Genomic DNA, 19361 nt, shown 5'->3' on the forward strand with positions numbered 1-19361 from the left:
AGCTGGATTAAAATGTCCTCGGAAAATCTCCTGTCATCCCATTTAGAATAAGTGTCCCACCACACTGGACGTGTTTAATTTTCATGATTACAGAACTAAAACCCAAAACACCAGTCAATGTACTAATGACTAAAGTTACAATGAAGACCATTCTGCACAGCAGGATCCCACGGGCAGCCCCACAACGGAGGAGGACTCAACCGCTCCAAGATCCAGTATCAATTACCCCAACTGAGTCCCCAACGTTCCCCACCCCCTCTCAGTTTGGTTCTCCCTCACCCTGTTTCTCCCCCCCGCCCTTTCTCACTGTCGATTGAGGTTTAAGGTGTGGACACCATGGAGGGGTGAGGCATGTGGGGTGGGGAGGTGGGGGTCTGTGCCCTGGCTGTGCAGCAGAGACCCCCATCCAACAATCTCCTCTTCCCTCTCCCTGCCCCTCTGGCTTCTCTCTCTCTCTCTCTGTCTCACTCTGTCTATCTCTCTCTGATACTTCACAAGCTGAAGACAAAGATGGGAGGGAGAGAGAGACAGAAACAGACAGAGAGAGAGAAACAGACAGAGGGACAGAAATAGGCAGAGAGAAAGGGGAAAATGCAGTCAGTACATCACTAAAACTCAAATCCAAATACTTCCTGTGCATTTTACTCAAACCTGGATTTATTGCAATGTCAGCTGTGTTGAGCCCTTTAAGACATGTGACACACATTACACACAGAGACAGGCAGAAAGAGAGTGACACAATGACACACAGACAGGCAGGCAGAGACAGAGGGAGTGAGAGAGATGTAAAGAGAGACAGGTAGTCAAGACAGGTAGAGACAGACCGACAGGGGGAGAGAGACAGAAGATAGAGGCAGAGGGAGAGAGGAAAACAGAGACTAACAGAACCAGGCAGTCAGAGAGAGGGAGAGACAGACCGACAGGGGAGAGACACAGACAGAGACAGAAGATAGAGGCAGAGGGAGAGAGGAAAACAGTGACTAACAGAACCAGGCAGTCAGAGAGAGGGAGAGACAGACCGACAGGGGGAGAGAGAGACAGACACAGAAGATAGAGGCAGAGGGAGAGAGGAAAACAGTGACTAACAGAACCAGGCAGTCAGAGAGAGGGAGAGACAGACCGACAGGGGGAGAGACACAGACAGAGACAGAAGATAGAGGCAGAGGGAGAGAGGAAAACAGTGACTAACAGAACCAGGCAGTCAGAGAGAGGGAGAGACAGACCGACAGGGGGAGAGACACAGACAGAGACAGAAGATAGAGGCAGAGATAGAGAGGAAAACAGAGACTAACAGAACCAGGCAGTCAGAGAGAGAGAGAGACAGACCGACAGGGGGAGAGAGACAGACAGAGACAGAAGATAGAGGCAGAGAGAGAGAGGAAAACAGTGACTAACAGAACCAGGCAGTCAGAGAGAGGGAGAGACAGACCGACAGGGGGAGAGAGACAGACAGAGACAGAAGATAGAGGCAGAGGGAGAGAGGAAAACAGTGACTAACAGAACCAGGCAGTCAGAGAGAGGGAGAGACAGACCGACAGGGGGAGAGACACAGACAGAGACAGAAGATAGAGGCAGAGATAGAGAGGAAAACAGTGACTAACAGAACCAGGCAGTCAGAGAGAGGGAGAGACAGACCGACAGGGGGAGAGACACAGACAGAGACAGAAGATAGAGGCAGAGGGAGAGAGGAAAACAGTGACTAACAGAACCAGGCAGTCAGAGAGAGGGAGAGACAGACCGACAGGGGGAGAGACACAGACAGAGACAGAAGATAGAGGCAGAGGGAGAGAGGAAAACAGTGACTAACAGAACCAGGCAGTCAGAGAGAGGGAGAGACAGACCGACAGGGGGAGAGAGACAGAAGACAGAGGCAGAGGGAGAGAGGAAAACAGTGACTAACAGAACCAGGCAGTCAGAGAGAGGGAGAGACAGACCGACAGGGGGAGAGACACAGACAGAGACAGAAGATAGAGGCAGAGGGAGAGAGGAAAACAGTGACTAACAGAACCAGGCAGTCAGAGAGAGGGAGAGACAGACCGACAGGGGGAGAGAGACAGAAGACAGAGGCAGAGGGAGAGAGGAAAACAGTGACTAACAGAACCAGGCAGTCAGAGAGAGGGAGAGACAGACCGACAGGGGGAGAGACACAGACAGAGACAGAAGATAGAGGCAGAGGGAGAGAGGAAAACAGAGACTAACAGAACCAGGCAGTCAGAGAGAGGGAGAGACAGACCGACAGGGGGCGAGAGACACAGACAGAGACAGAAGATAGAGGCAGAGGGAGAGAGGAAAACAGTGACTAACAGAACCAGGCAGTCAGAGAGAGGGAGAGACAGACCGACAGGGGGAGAGACACAGACAGAGACAGAAGATAGAGGCAGAGGGAGAGAGGAAAACAGTGACTCACAGAACCAGGCAGTCCGAGAGAGGGAGAGACAGACCGACAGGGGGAGAGACACAGACAGAGACAGAAGATAGAGGCAGAGGGAGAGAGGAAAACAGAGACTAACAGAACCAGGCAGTCAGAGAGAGGGAGAGACAGACCGACAGGGGGAGAGGCACAGACAGAGACAGAAGATAGAGGCAGAGGGAGAGAGGAAAACAGAGACTAACAGAACCAGGCAGTCAGAGAGAGGGAGAGACAGACCTACAGGGGGAGAGACACAGACAGAGACAGAAGATAGAGGCAGAGGGAGAGAGGAAAACAGTGACTAACAGAACCAGGCAGTCAGAGAGAGGGAGAGACAGACCGACAGGGGGAGAGACACAGACAGAGACAGAAGATAGAGGCAGAGGGAGAGAGGAAAACAGTGACTAACAGAACCAGGCAGTCAGAGAGAGGGAGAGACAGACCGACAGGGGGAGAGACACAGACAGAGACAGAAGATAGAGGCAGAGGGAGAGAGGAAAACAGTGACTAACAGAACCAGGCAGTCAGAGAGAGGGAGAGACAGACCGACAGGGGGAGAGAGACAGACAGAGACAGAAGATAGAGGCAGAGGGAGAGAGGAAAACAGTGACTAACAGAACCAGGCAGTCAGAGAGAGGGAGAGACAGACCTACAGGGAGAGAGACACAGACAGAGACAGAAGATAGAGGCAGAGGGAGAGAGGAAAACAGTGACTAACAGAACCAGGCAGTCAGAGAGAGGGAGAGACAGACCGACAGGGGGAGAGACACAGACAGAGACAGAAGATAGAGGCAGAGGGAGAGAGGAAAACAGAGACTAACAGAATCAGGCAGTCAGAGAGAGGGAGAGACAGACCGACAGGGGGAGAGAGACACAGACAGAGACAGAAGATAGAGGCAGAGGGAGAGAGGAAAACAGAGACTAACAGAACCAGGCAGTCAGAGAGAGGGAGAGACAGACCGACAGGGGGAGAGACACAGACAGAGACAGAAGATAGAGGCAGAGGGAGAGAGGAAAACAGAGACTAACAGAACCAGGCAGTCAGAGAGAGGGAGAGACAGACCGACAGGGGGAGAGACACAGACAGAGACAGAAGATAGAGGCAGAGGGAGAGAGGAAAACAGAGACTAACAGAACCAGGCAGTCAGAGAGAGGGAGAGACAGACCGACAGGGGGAGAGACACAGACAGAGACAGAAGATAGAGGCAGAGGGAGAGAGGAAAACAGTGACTAACAGAACCAGGCAGTCAGAGAGAGGGAGAGACAGACCGACAGGGGGAGAGACACAGACAGAGACAGAAGATAGAGGCAGAGGGAGAGAGGAAAACAGAGACTAACAGAACCAGGCAGTCAGAGAGAGGGAGAGACAGACCGACAGGGGGAGAGGCAGACAGAGACAGAAGATAGAGGCAGAGGGAGAGAGGAAAACAGTGACTAACAGAACCAGGCAGTCAGAGAGAGGGAGAGACAGACCGACAGGGGGAGAGAGACAGAGACAGAAGATAGAGGCAGAGGGAGAGAGGAAAACAGAGACTAACAGAACCAGGCAGTCAGAGAGAGGGAGAGACAGAACGACAAGGGGAGAGAGAGAGACAGAAGATAGAGGCAGAGGGAGAGAGGAAAACAGAGACTAACAGAACCAGGCGGTCAGAGAGAGGGAGAGACAGACCGACAGGGGGAGAGACACAGACAGAGACAGAAGATAGAGGCAGAGGGAGAGAGGAAAACAGAGACTAACAGAATCAGGCAGTCAGAGAGAGGGAGAGACAGACCGACAGGGGGAGAGAGACAGACAGAGACAGAAGATAGAGGCAGAGGGAGAGAGGAAAACAGAGACTAACAGAACCAGGCAGTCAGAGAAAGGGAGAGACAGACCGACAGGGGGAGAGACACAGACAGAGACAGAAGATAGAGGCAGAGGGAGAGAGGAAAACAGTGACTAACAGAACCAGGCAGTCAGAGAGAGGGAGAGACAGACCGACAGGGGGAGAGACACAGACAGAGACAGAAGATAGAGGCAGAGAGAGAGAGGAAAACAGAGACTAACAGAACCAGGCGGTCAGAGAGAGGGAGAGACAGACCGACAGGGGGAGAGACACAGACAGACAGAAGATAGAGGCAGAGGGAGAGAGGAAAACAGAGACTAACAGAATCAGGCAGTCAGAGAGAGGGAGAGACAGACCGACAGGGGGAGAGACACAGAGAGAGACAGAAGATAGAGGCAGAGGGAGAGAGGAAAACAGTGACTAACAGAACCAGGCAGTCAGAGAGAGGGAGAGACAGACCGACAGGGGGAGAGACACAGACAGAGACAGAAGATAGAGGCAGAGGGAGAGAGGAAAACAGAGACTAACAGAATCAGGCAGTCAGAGAGAGGGAGAGACAGACCGACAGGGGGAGAGAGACACAGACAGAGACAGAAGATAGAGGCAGAGGGAGAGAGGAAAACAGTGACTAACAGAACCAGGCAGTCAGAGAGAGGGAGAGACAGACCGACAGGGGGAGAGACACAGACAGAGACAGAAGATAAAGGGAGAGGGAGAGAGGAAAACAGTGACTAACAGAATCAGGCAGTCAGAGAGAGGGAGAGACAGACCGACAGGGGGAGAGGCAGACAGAGACAGAAGATAGAGGCAGAGGGAGAGAGGAAAACAGTGGCTAACAGAACCAGGCAGTCAGAGAGAGGGAGAGACAGACCGACAGGGGGAGAGAGACAGACAGAGACAGAAGATAGAGGCAGAGGGAGAGAGGAAAACAGTGACTAACAGAACCAGGCAGTCAGAGAGAGGGAGAGACAGACCGACAGGGGGAGAGACACAGACAGAGACAGAAGATAGAGGCAGAGGGAGAGAGGAAAACAGAGACTAACAGAACCAGGCAGTCAGAGAGAGGGAGAGACAGACCGACAGGGGGAGAGACACAGACAGAGACAGAAGATAGAGGCAGAGGGAGAGAGGAAAACAGTGACTAACAGAACCAGGCAGTCAGAGAGAGGGAGAGACAGACCGACAGGGGGAGAGACACAGACAGAGACAGAAGATAGAGGCAGAGGGAGAGAGGAAAACAGTGACTAACAGAACCAGGCAGTCAGAGAGAGGGAGAGACAGACCGACAGGGGGAGAGACACAGACAGAGACAGAAGATAGAGGCAGAGGGAGAGAGGAAAACAGTGACTAACAGAACCAGGCAGTCAGAGAGAGGGAGAGACAGACCGACAGGGGGAGAGAGACACAGACAGAGACAGAAGATAGAGGCAGAGGGAGGGAGGAAAACAGTCACTAATAGAATCAGGCGGTCAGAGAGAGGGAGAGACAGAACGACATGGGGGGAGAGAGACAGAAGATAGAGGCAGAGGGAGAGAGGAAAACAGTGACTAACAGAACCAGGCAGTCAGAGAGAGGGAGAGACAGAACGACATGGGGGGAGAGAGAGAGACAGAAGATAGAGGCAGAGAGAGGAGACAGACAGAGTCAGGCAGTCAGAGAGAGAGACAGAATGAGAAACTGGCACAGAGACAGAGGGAGAGAGAGGCAAAGAGAGAGACAGAGTTAGTCAGTCACAGAGGTGTTGACAGAACGAGAAAATGACGCAGACACAGAGCGACGGAGAGAGAGAGACAGACACAGGGACAAATGCAAAGTCATCACGTCACTGCCCTCTTTTGTAGAGGGTGCCATCTCCGCTACTCCACTACTGGGCCGATATCTGGGGTTTGAATATCTGTGTGTGTCTCTCTCCAGCTGGCACTGAAACTTCAGAGGCCAGGGGATGTCGCACTGGGACACTTCCACTGAAGAGAGCACTGATTCAAGCCTGCCGACAGCCTGAGACTTATATCACACAGATCTCCAGACCCCTACCAATACCCAGGTGATTCTCTCTCTTGCCGGTGGTGCAACACTCACCCGGTTCCTACTCCACTAGAGTAGCCTTCCCAAGAGAGAGAATAGGACACTGCTGTTTATTCCCTAACCAGCAGTCTGTCCTGAGTGAATCGCTCAAGATGACCCTCGATTCCTGAACCCGGAATTAAGGTGAGGAGTATTTTAACAATGACTTGGTCAGAGATCGCTGGTGAAAGATTGAAGAATTTAAACGACTCCAATTGTCATCAAATCAAGGTTTATTGTAAAACCCAGGTCAAAATCATCAACAGAAGAAACACAATACAATCTTATGCTCTAATACAAACTAAGGCTATACAAAAGTAATATAGCGGACACAACGAAAATTCTTATGATTACACAGTTTTTAGCAATATCACAAGGCACAAAACAAGTTCCCTTCCCCAAAGCCTCAACCACTATTAAAGTCAAGGGAGTTTCGCAAGCTGCTGCGGGGTACTTACGGTCACAGGCTGCAGAGGTCAAGTCAGGGGTGCAGAGGTCGAGCCAAGAACGAAAGAGCCCCTACTCGAAAACACAGCCCCTTTTATATAGTTATACCTGGCTTTGTTCTGTGATCGGCCAGCCCCTTTTGCATTGAAAAGGTAGGTTTTTAAAGTTCCCGCTGGTCCCGCCCCCTTTGAGCCGGTCAGAGCTGTATGTTTCCGGGTATTCCTTGCAGGTCCGCTTCTTCCAGCTAGGCAGACCTGCGCGATTTGAATTTGGCGCTGGCTCCGCCCCCTTCTTTCAGTGAGTTTCTGCCGGCAGCTTCTGTCAAGCTTGGAGTACCTCCCCCAGGCCCGCCTCCAACTTGGTTTTTCTGCCGGCAGCTTCTGTCAAGCTTGGAGTACCTCCCCCAGGTCCGCCTCCAACTTGGTTTTTTTCAGACCTGCGCGATTTGAATTTGGCGCTGGCTCCGCCCCCCTTCTCCCAGTGAGTTTCTGCCGGTAGCTCCTGTCAAGATTGGAGTACCTCCCCCAGGTCCGCCTCCAACTTGGTTTTTTCCTACCGCTGATTTTCTAGGGGCTTTTCCAGCGCAATATGCTGGACTCAGACAGTCTGATTTCTAGTTTTACTGAGGTTAGGCTCTTCTGTGGAGAATTTCAGTGTCTTCCAGCTGCTCCGGAGATGGCTGCTGTTCTCACCTCGCTATGTTGATGGGGTGCTAATTGGATTCTACTCTGGTGGAGGCCAGGTCATTTACATTTGCATGGGGCTATGACCATCCCATTGTCCTGCTTGCATGCAAGCCTCCTGTGTATTCCCGTGCCCCTTTGTCTGTGTCTTGATGTTATCTTGTTTGTCTGGCTCCTTCTTCCTTGTAGCTCCTAGGGGGGTGTTTGTAAATGTTTATGTATTTATGCCCTTACTCAGCTCAGCGGGCCAAGCCTGCTGGGAAAACTGGTTCTGTTCCCTTGGCTGGAAAGTCGGTTCACAGTCTCTGAGTTTCTCCAAAAAGGGCCGAATTGCCCGAAAACCTTACAGTTATTATGGGAGACTTTAACTTTCCAAATATTGACTGGAAAAGATATAGTTCGAGTACATTAGATGGGTTGTTTTTTGTACAGTGTGTGCAGGAGGGTTTCCTGACACAATATGTTGACAGGCCAACAAGAGGCGAGGCCACGTTGGATTTGGTTTTGGGTAATGAACCTGGCCAGGTGTTGGATTTGGAGGTAGGAGAGCACTTTGGGGACAGTGACCATAATTCGGTGACGTTTACGTTAATGATGGAAAGGGATAAGTATACACCGCAGGGCAAGAGTTATAGCTGGGGGAAGGGCAATTATGATGCCATTAGACATGACTTGGGGGGGATAGGTTGGAGAAGTAGGCTGCAAGTGTTGGGCACACTGGATAAGTGGAGCTTGTTCAAGGAACAGCTACTGCGTGTTCTTGATAAATACATACCGGTCAGGCAGGGAGGAAGGCATCGAGCGAGGGAACCGTGGTTTACCAAGGAAGTGGAATCTCTTGTTAAGAGGAAGAAGGAGGCCTATGTGAAGATGAGGTGTGAAGTTTCGGTTGGGGCGATGGATAGTTACAAGGTAGCGAGGAAGGATCTAAAGAGAGAGCTAAGATGAGCAAGGAGGGGACATGAGAAGTATTTGGCAGGTAGGATCAAGGAAAAGCCAAAAGTTTTCTATAGGTATGTCAGGAATAAACAAATGACTAGGGTAAGAGTAGGACCAGTCAAGGACAGGGATGGGAAGTTGTGTGTGGAGTCTGAAGAGATAGGAGAGATACTAAATGAATATTTTTCATCAGTATTCACTCAGGAAAAAGATAATGTTGTGGAGGAGAATGCTGAGACCCAGGCTGTTAGAATAGATGGCATTGAGGTACGTAGGGAAGAGGTGTTGGCAATTCTGGACAGGCTGAAAATAGATAAGTCCCCGGGGCCTGATGGGATTTATCCTAGGATTCTCTGGGAAGCCAGGGAAGAGATTGCTGGACCTTTGGCTTTGATTTTTATGTCATCATTGGCTACAGGAATAGTGCCAGAGGACTGGAGGATAGCAAATGTGGTCCCTTTGTTCAAAAAGGGGAGCAGAGACAACCCCGGCAACTATAGACCGGTGAGCCTCACGTATGTAGTGGGTAAAGTCTTGGAGGGGATTATAAGAGACAAGATTTATAATCATCTAGATAGGAATAATATAATCAGGGATAGTCAGCATGGCTTTGTGAAGGGTAGGTCATGCCTCACAAATCTTATTGAGTTCTTTGAGAAGGTGACTGATCAGGTAGATGAGGGTAGAGCAGTTGATGTGGTGTATATGGATTTCAGTAAAGCGTTTGATAAGGTTCCCCACGGTAGGCTATTGCATAAAATACGGAGGCTGGGGATTGAGGGTGATTTAGAGATGTGGATCAGAAATTGGCTAGCTGAAAGAAGACAGAGGGTGGTGGTTGATGGGAAATGTTCAGAATGGAGTTCAGTTACAAGTGGAGTACAACAAGGATCTGTTCTGGGGCCGTTGCTGTTTGTCATTTTTATCAATGACCTAGAGGAAGGCGCAGAAGGGTGGGTGAGTGAATTTACAGATAACACTAAAGTCGGTGGTGTTGTCGACAGTGTGGAAGGATGTAGCAGGTTACAGAGGGACATAGATAAGCTGCAGAGCTGGGCTGAGAGGTGGCAAATGGAGTTTAATGTAGAGAAGTGTGAGGTGATTCACTTTGGAAGGAATAACAGGAATACGGAATATTTGGCTAATGGTAAAGTTCTTGAAAGTGTGGATGAGCAGAGGGATCTAGGTGTCCATGTACATAGATCCCTGAAAGTTGCCACCCAGGTTGATAGGGTTGTGAAGAAGGCCTATGGAGTGTTGGCCTTTATTGGTAGAGGGATTGAGTTCCGGAGTCAGGAGGTCATGTTGCAGCTGTACAGAACTCTGGTACGGCCGCATTTGGAGTATTGCGTACAGTTCTGGTCACCGCATTATAGGAAGGACGTGGAGGCTTTGGAGCGGGTGCAGAGGAGATTTACCAGGATGTTGCCTGGTATGGAGGGAAAATCTTATGAGGAAAGGCTGATGGACTTGAGGTTGTTTTCGTTGGAGAGAAGAAGGTTAAGAGGAGACTTAATAGAGGCATATAAAATGATCAGAGGGTTAGATAGGGTGGACAGTGAGAGCCTTCTCCCGCAGATGGAAATGGCTGGCACGAGGGGACATAACTTTAAACTGAGGGGTGATAGATATAGGACAGAGGTCAGAGGTAGGTTCTTTACGCAAAGAGTAGTGAGGCCGTGGAATGCCCTACCTGCTACAGTAGTGAACTCGCCAACATTGAGGGCATTTAAAAGTTTATTGGATAAGCATATGGATGATAATGGCATAGTGTAGGTTAGCTGGCTTTCGTTTCGGTGCAACATCGTGGGCCGAAGGGCCTGTACTGCGCTGTATCGTTCTATGTTCTATGTTCTATGTTCTTACCTCTCGACAAATCACATTGGGGTTTTCTTTTACATTTATTGCAAGATAAATATAGAAAGAAATGGCTGGAAAGAGGGAGAGATTGGAAAGAGAGAGAGATTGGAAAGAGAGAGAGATGGGAAAGAGAGAGAGATTGGAAAGAGGGAGAGATAGAAAGCTGGAGGGACAGAGACAGGGATATTTCACCACAAAACCCCCTCAGAAATCCTTCCAATGCCACCGCCCTGTCTAAAACACAAACACCACTGGGATTGAGGACAAATCTTTACCCAGGCTGCGGCCTATTCATGTCAGACCCACTCCCTCACCCCCTCCCGACTGCTTCAGACTCAGTGAAGCTGAGTTGCTTTGTTTAATTGGGTGGTTACCAGTTGCAGTTCAGGAAAGGCCCCAGGTCACTGACGCACAGCAGGATCCCACAGAGAGCAATGAAACCAGCTGCCCCAGACCTTGAGAGACTTTTTCAAACCGCCCTCCGAGCATTCCATACCTCCCAGCATTGGTTTCTGTTTCTTCCCAAATCTGGGTGTGCCCACAACTGTTTGATTGGACTTTCACAAGGAACCGTGACATTAACTACAGTAAAACACGGGCACTGTGCGATTGGGAGATTAAACTGCCCCCCGTCCCCCCCAATCGCAGCCTTTTTCATTCCAGCCCCTTTGTGAGGGCCGGATTGAAATCATAGAATTTACAGTGCAGCAGGAGGCCATTCGGCCCATCGAGTCTGCCCCGGCCCTTGGAAAGAGCACCCTACCCAAGCCCCACACCTCCAGCCTATCCCACTTTATCCCCATAACCCAGTAACTCCACTTAATCTTTTTGGACACTAAGGGCAATTTAGAACAGCCAATCCACCTCACCCGCACATCTTTGGACTGTGGGAGGAAACCGGAGCACCCGGAGGAAACCCACGCAGACACGGGGAGAACGTGCAGACTCCGCACAGACAGTGACCCAGCCGGGGATCGAACCTGGGACCCTGGAGCTGTGAAGCAACTGTGCTAACCACTGTGCCAACATGCTGCCCAGAGGGAATGTCCTCTGAAAGGTTCCTGTCTTCCCATTTGTACTACATGTCCCACCACACTGGACATGTTTAATATTTGTAATTCCAGAGATCCATCCTCTTCACCTCCTCTCAGTCAGTCAATTAAAGGTTTTTCTCTCCCTCTAGCCCCACCCTCCTCCTTTCCCTCAATCTATTTCTGGACATTGTGGCGGTGTGAGGACTATAAGGTGGAGGGGGGGAGGGCAGAGCATGTGTACACAGCAGGATCCCACACAAACCTGGGTATGGCCAGATACAAAGCGATTTTTAAGTGAGGATCGGGGTTGAAGTGAGTGGGAAATGTGTGTCCACGCCTCTCTCTCCCTCTCTCTCACTCTCTCTCTCTCGCATTTTCACACGGTGGAATACAGACAGGCAGAGACAGAGAGAGAGAGAGAGAACTACTCAGTCAAGTCCTCAAGAAACTCCATTCAAAATGCTTCCCCACATCCACTAAACCCTAGATTCTTCGCAGGGTGCAAAATTGAGGCCTAGTCAGAGAGGCTGCATTAAGCCGCAGGGACAAAGTGCAAATCCCCCCCCGCCCCCACGCACCCCCCCACCCCCATCCACCCCCCTCGCCTCCGCCCCCAGTTAAACAGAACATTCCTCAGCATCAGCAACTCAGTCCCGAAACTTCCCGGACAGAGCACGAGGGAGCGAGAGGGAAAGGGGACCCCCACTGACCTCCCCTCCCCTCTTAACCAACCAAACCCCCCCCAATTAACATAACCACAAATCACCTTGGGATTCTCAAACCCATTTATTAGAAGATTCAATATACAAATAAATGACTGGAAAGGGAGAGACAGAAAGCTGGAGGGACAGAGACAGGGATATTTAACTCCATTACCCCCCCCTCAGAAATCCTTCCAACCCCACCGCTCTGTCGAAAACACAAACACCACCATTGAGGACAAACCTGTACCCAGGCTGCGGTCTATTCATTTCAGACTCACTCCCTCACCCCCTCCCGACTGCTTCAGACTCAGTGAGCCAGTTTAATTTTAAATTGTGCGTGGTCACTAAGTTGGCAGTTCAGGAAAGGCTGCAGGCCATTGGTGCACAGCAGGATCCCACACACAGCAATGTGATCCTGTCACGGTGGGACAGGCAGGTGAGCAGGGGGTGGAGGACATGTTCCTTCCCTTGACTGCTATATTCTTTCTTCCATCTCCCCTCGCCACCACCCCAACTCCTGAACAGCACGGGTATTCCGAGTCTGGAGACACATCCGCCCTCAGAAAGTTAAACTCCCCTCTTTAAACTGGGAAACCCACTGCCCGGTCCGTGAGGGGACTTTTTAAAATCGCCCTCCCAGCATTTATTTCTATTCTTTTCCCAAATCAAGGCCTATTCATTTCAGACCCATTCCCGACTGCTGCACATTCAGTGAGCCAGTTTAATTTTAAATTGTGCGTGGTCTCAAAGTTGACATTTCAGGAAAGGCTGCAGGCCACTGACGCACAGCAGGATCCCACAACCAGCAATGTGATCCTTACAGGGTGGGGCAGGCAGGTGAGCGGGGGGGATGGGGGAGAGAAATATTCCTTCCCTTGCCTGCTATATTCTTTCCTCCATCTCTTCCCCCCCCCCGCCCCCAAAATACCCCCACCCCTGAATAACACGGGTATTGTGAGACTGGAGACACATCCACTGTCCCCAGAACGTTACACTTCCCTCTTTAAACTGGGAAACCAGCTGCCTGGTCCGTCCGGAGACTTTTTACAATCACCCTCCCAGCATTTATTTCTATTTATTTCCCAAGAAAGATGTGATGAGACTCCCCATTGCAGTTTGTGGGAAGGTTTCATTGATTAAAGGTTTAAAGAGACACTAAAAAGCTGGAGAGAGATGGACAGATAGCGGCAGAATGCTGGAGAGACAGAGAGAGAGAGAGGCAAGAATGGAAAGAAGGCAGAAAGGGAGAGAAAGCCTCTCTTTTTCACTACCTCCCTCTCTGTCTTTCTCCCTCTCTCTAATCTCCATCTCCCCCCAGCCCCACACTCTTTCTGTACTTCTATCTCTCTCTCATTCTCATCCCAGTCTTTGGGAAGGAGAGAGAGAGAGAAAGAGAGAGAGAGGGTCACACTCAGGAATCTAACAATCACAACCACAGCAAACTGAATTCAAATGGCCCCCTGCGGATTTCATTTCACCCTCATATTTATGTCTTGGCCTAAAATACAGGCTTCATTCCAGAATTATACCCGCTTCAAGTTAAGGGACTTTAATTCCGCGCCATCGAGATTACTTTACAGTCAATGGATTCATTTTAAAAGTGACCCCACTATCGTTAATTTTGTGAATTCTGCAGGCAACTTGTGCACAGGGAGATCCCAAAAATGATAACACTTTCATTGTTGAGTAGAGTTTCACATTGTGGATTTCTCTATCTCTCTCTTTCTCTCTGTTTCTACACCATTGTTGCACTGTACAAACTGACAGCAGTATTGATTGCACAGTAAGATCCCACAAGCAGCAATGTGATCCTGGCTGAATATCCACTCAGTCTGTGGAAAGGATTCATCAACTCCCTCATTCCCAAGACTTTCAAATGTGAGACCTTCGAACCTACTTTGCAGTCCGTGTGCTATTTTAATTTAAGAGTTGAGATCTCAATTACTTTGCGGGCAAAGGCCACAGGCCTGTGCGTGAACAGCAAGATCCCACAGCAGCAGCAATGTGAACCTAACCAGGCGGGATGCTGTCTTTCCTCTCCCCCCCTACCCTCTTCACTCCTGCTACGAGCTCCATTCCCCCCTGGATCTAAACCCCTTCCTCCCCCCTCATCCTGTGTGTGTGGATTGGACCCAGTCTAAAGAATTCCCTTCAATCCTCTGAAAGAGTTAAACTGCCTCTCAAAACTGAGAAAAACCTTTTTAAAACAAAATCCATTGGTACACAGAAAGATCCCAGAAGGTGCAGTCAGCAGTGTTGAGTGTCGTTTAAAATAGCTAACAGGTTATACGGAGAGTGATCGGGGCTCAGACAATGAAATCTAACCCCTCCCTCTCTTTCGGGACACCCAGATTTAAAAGAACCCTGTTATTTTGGGTTCATAAACAAAATTTAGACAGCTTCATATTGCAGATTTTTAATTTACTCTTTGTCACCCACCAAAGGGTTAATGGGTTTGTGTCTAAGTGTAAGGCCGGGGCGGCAATAAAGAGACAACTCACGTGAGTGCGGCCTGTGGAGTAGGCCTCAGTCCATCCACTTGTCCTCTGGAGAATAGCCCTTGTCCAAAGATTCCTGCTCACATTGCAGTCTTCAAAATTCAAATTCCTGGGGAAAAGAGGGAGAAAGTTAACTGAAAGACAGGAAAAATTTGACACTATTTGATAGCGAGATCCCAGGATCCACTTTTCATTTGCATAAATTCTCAGCAATGTTCAAACACAAAAATGGTACAGCTTTCAACCAGAGGCTAAAAGAAGATGAGAGACAGTTCCCCCCTTCCCTTATGTTTCTCTCTGTCTCTCGGTCCCTCACTCATTTATATCTCTGTCTCCCTCCCTCACTCACTATCCCTCAGATATTAAAATTAAACCTCGGTCAGGGTAATAACCAGACACAACTCACCCTGGGTGAAGCCTGCAGAACAGGCCTCAGCCAGCGCTGAGTTCAAATACTATTGGGAAATGATTAGAAACAGTATTGGTTGAGATCTCCTCAGAGATGTGCGTACAGACCTACCCCCTGACTTTCTGTCATGAATGTTTTGATGTGCCTTCACAGGAGAGGCCAGAGGCATTTGTCCTGTCTATTGTACTGTTAATTCAGGGCCCAGCAACAGATCTAGCAATGTCCTGTCCTTACTTCAGTCTTTATGTTAATATTTAATTGTCCCAGAATTTGTGACTAGTTTGGGTTGTCTATTCGTCTGACTCCCGAGGAAGGCTTTCTATACAATGAGTAAAAACCAGCAAGAATTTCCCCGGACGGACCTGTCTTGGGAGTCTTTGATGGGGACAATCTTATTCTATGTTACTCATAGAAAGATTTCTTCAGTCAGCTGCTCTATAAATTGGGATTCAATTTGATTTTTTCTCACTGTGAGATGAAAAGTTTATTCCTGAATCAGTACAGGGTCATCGGCAACAACATCATTTTATTAGACAGTGAGGATCAATGGGGTTTTTCACTGAAATCCTCTGATGTCAATTCCTGAGATTAGAATTTGTAATGAAACAATTTAGATTAAATTAAAACGGTCAGTATGATAACCGCAATTGCTTTCTGTTCATTGATGTTTCACAGCTGGATTCACACAATACAGACAGCAATGTCTCGTAGATTGTGGAAGTGCCACAAATGTTGTCAAATGCAGGACGTGGGGTCCCTCAATGTTTCAATCTTGCTGAGAGACTGTCAGCCCACAGGGACAACATTTCTGTTTAATGGGACTGATGCACAAGTTAAAATAGTTCCGTTTCAAAGTTTAAAATAACCAGTCATTGCTCTGTGCAGCTTTCGGAATCTGTCAGTGGAATTTACTTCACACAGGCAAGTTTAACAAGTGTATGGGGAACTGATTAGAAGTTTTGATGGAGATATTCCTGCATTGTGGAAAGGTGTGAGATCTTTTTAGGGTTGGGAAATGGATTGAGGATCAAAGGAAGCAGTTTTTTCTTAACTACATTAGACTGAGAGCCTTGAAGATTCACAACTTCCATGTGCTGTGAGAAAGGATTGATTAACCAAGGCCTATTATTCAAATACTTCAGACAAGTGACAAAGCAACTTGAAATCAGAGCTTAAACTTCATGTTTGAATGTGAAGGGCTGAACTCATGATTGTAATGAACAAGAGTCCACCCTGGGATTCGGTGCAATTTAAGTTCTGCTTTTCCAAAAAATAAAAATAACTATCTGCAATGAAAAATTCCTTGGACAGGACAGAGGGATCTTGACTCTGTATTTAAGCCCAGACAGTATTTGTGTTGTGAGTGTTTGATGGGCAGTGTAGATGAAGCTTTACTCTGAAACACTGGAATTCAGTCTCAGGGCTGATTTAATCACATGCTTCAGAATAATAATTGATATTGTACATCTCGTGTGTGTCTCAGTGACAGCTGTGAAACATGTACAGCACAATCTCATCCTGTTTCTGTGTCTCTCTCTGAAATTAGCTGGTCCATTTCCTAAATTACTCCTGACTAGATTTCAAAAGGGCTCCATTGCCTGTGAAGCAGTTTGTGATACCCAAAGGTTATGAAAAGTGCTTTAGAAAAGTCTGTCCCCAAGCTGCTGTGAGGATGTTCAGAGTCAGTGTGTGACTTGGGTCACACACAGGCCAGATACACCTCTCCAAGTTAAAGGTGGAGAATGGATCTCGCTCCATTTGAAAGATGTATTGACGCAGCCTGTCTGAGTTTGTGTCTGTGTGTGAGTTTGTGTTTGTCTGTCCACGTGTTTGTGTGTCTGGGGTGGGGTGGGAGGTTGTGTGTGTGACTCATTACGCGGCACGGTAGCACAGTGTGTAGCACTGTGGCTTCACAGCTATAGGGTCCCGGGTTCAATTCCCGTCATGTTCTCCCTGTGTCTGCGTGGTTTCCTCCGGGTCACTCTCTCTGTGGCCCTCACTCTCTGTGCCCCTCGCTCTCTCTGTGTCCCTCGCTCTCTCTGTGTCCCTCAATCACTGTGTCCCTCAATCACTGTGTCCCTCTCTGTGTCCCTCACTCTCTCTCTGTCCCTCACTCACTGTGTCCCTCGCTCTCTCTGTGTCCCTCACTCTCTCTGTGTCCCTCGCTCTCTCTGTGTCCCTCGCTCTCTCTGTGTCCCTCGCTCTCTGTGTCCCTCACTCTCCGTGTCCCTCAATCTCTCTGTGTCCCTCAATCTCTCTCTGTCCCTCACTCACTGTGTCCCTCGCTCTCTCTGTGTCCCTCGCTCTCACTGGGTCCCTCGCTCTCTCTGTGTCCCTCGCTCTCTCTGTGTCCCTCGCTCTCTGTGTCCCTCACTCTCCGTGTCCCTCAATCTCTCTGTGTCCCTCAATCACTGTGTCCCTCAATCACTGTGTCCCTCTCTGTGTCCCTCACTCTCTCTCTGTCCCTCACTCACTATGTCCCTCACTCTCTCTGAGTCCCTCACTCTCTCTGTGTCCCTCACTCTCTCTGTCCCTCACTCTTTGTGTCCCTCACTCTCTCTGTGTCCCTCGCTCTCTGTGTCCCTCACTCTCTCTGTGTCCCTCACTCTCTCGGTGTCCCTCTCTGTGTCCCTCACTATCTCTGTCCGTCACTCTCTGTGTCCCTCACTCTCTGTGTCCCTCATTCTCTCTGTGTCCCTCGCTCTCTGTGTCCCTCACTCTCTATGTGTCCCTCACTCTCTCTCTGTCCCTCACTCTCCCTGTGTCCCTCTGTGTCCCTCACTCTCTCTGTCCCTCACTCTCTGTGTCCCTCACTCTCTGTGTCCCTCACTCTCTGTGTCCTTCACTCTCTGTGTCCCTCGCTCTCTGTGTCCCTCACTCTCTCTGTGTCCCTCACTCTCTCTCTGTCCCTCACTCTCTGTGTCCCTCACTCTCTCTGTGTCCCTCGCTCTCTGTGTCGCTCACTCTCTGTGTCCCTCACTCTATCTGTCCCTCACTCTCTGTGTCCCTCACTCTCTGTGTCGCTCACTCTCTGTGTCCCTCACTCTATCTGTCCCTCACTCTCTGTGTCCCTCACTCTCTGTGTAGCTCACTCACTGTGTCCCTCACTCCCTCTGTGTCCCTCACTCTATCTGTCCCTCACTCTCTGTGTCCCTCACTCACTGTGTCCCTCACTCTCTCTGTTTCCCTCACTCTATCTGTCCCTCACTCTCTGTGTCCCTCACTCTCTGTGTCCCTCACTCACTGTGTCCCTCATTCCCTCTGTGTCCCTCACTCTATCTGTCCCTCACTCTCTGTGTCCCTCACTTTCTGTGTTCCTCACTCTCTGTGTCCCTCACTCACTGTGTCCCTCACTCCCTCTGTGTTCATCACTCTCTGTGTCCCTCACTCTCTGTGTGTCCCTCGCTCTCTCTGTGTCCCTCGATCTATGTGTCCCTCGCTCTCTCTGTGTCCCTCACTCTCTCTGTGTCCCGCACTCTCTGTGTCCCTCACTCTCTCTGTGACCCTCGCTCTCTGTGTCCCTCACTCTCTCTGTCTTCCTCACTCTCTCTCTGTCCCTCACTCTCTGTGTCCCTCACTCTCTGTGTTCCTCACTCTCTGTGTCCCTCACACACTGTGTCCCTCGCTCTATCTGCCCCACACTCCCTCTGTGTCCCTCACTCTCGCTCTGTCCCTCGCTCTCTGTGTCCCTCACTCTCTGTGTCCCTCAATCTCTCTGTGTCCCTCGTTCTCTGTGTCCCTCACACACTGTGTCCCTCACTCTCTGTGTCCCTCTCTGTGTCCCTCACTCTCTCTCTGTCCCTCACTCACAGTGTCCCTCACTCTCTCTGTGTCCCTCACTCTCTCTGTCCCTCACACTTTGTGTCCCTCACTCTCTCTGTGTCCCTCGCTCTCTGTGTTCCTCACTCTCTCGGTGTCCCTCTCTGTGTCCCTCACTATCTCTGTCCGTCACTCTCTGTGTCCCTCACTCTCTGTGTCCCTCATTCTCTCTGTGTCCCTCGCTCTCTGTGTCCCTCACTCTCTATGTGTCCCTCACTCTCTCTCTGTCCCTCACTCTCCCTGTGTCCCTCTGTGTCCCTCACTCTCTCTGTCCCTCACTCTCTGTGTCCCTCACTCTCTGTGTCCCTCACTCTCTGTGTCCCTCGCTCTCTGTGTCCCTCACTCTCTCTGTGTCCCTCACTCTCTGTGTCCTTCACTCTCTGTGTCCCTCGCTCTCTGTGTCCCTCACTCTCGCTGTGTCCCTCACTCTCTGTGTCCCTCACTCTCTGTGTCGGTCACTCTATCTGTCCCTCACTCTCTGTGTCCCTCACTCTCTGTGTCCCTCACTCACTGTGTCCCTCACTCTCTCTGTTTCCCTCACTCTATCTGTCCCTCACTCTCTGTGTCCCTCACTCTCTGTGTCCCTCACTCACTGTGTCCCTCACTCCCTCTGTGTCCCTCACTCTCTGTGTCCCTCACTCTCTGTGTTCCTCACTCTCTGTGTCCCT

At 49.8% G+C, this 19361-nt stretch overlaps 1 long non-coding RNA gene across 1 annotated transcript in view; it reads right to left on the minus strand.

Moving 5' to 3' along the window:
* The window catches only part of LOC140406285 (uncharacterized), a 31709-nt gene extending 17168 nt beyond the window's left edge, over positions 1-14541 (minus strand). The window contains exon 1 of the long non-coding RNA XR_011939120.1: positions 14469-14541. This is a non-coding gene — a long non-coding RNA (uncharacterized lncRNA). The remainder of the gene's footprint in view (positions 1-14468) is intronic.
* Between the last annotated feature and the right edge of the window lie 4820 nt (positions 14542-19361).

Source organism: Scyliorhinus torazame, unplaced genomic scaffold (assembly GCF_047496885.1).
Source record: "Scyliorhinus torazame isolate Kashiwa2021f unplaced genomic scaffold, sScyTor2.1 scaffold_424, whole genome shotgun sequence".
In the NCBI taxonomy this organism is placed as follows: domain Eukaryota; kingdom Metazoa; phylum Chordata; class Chondrichthyes; order Carcharhiniformes; family Scyliorhinidae; genus Scyliorhinus; species Scyliorhinus torazame.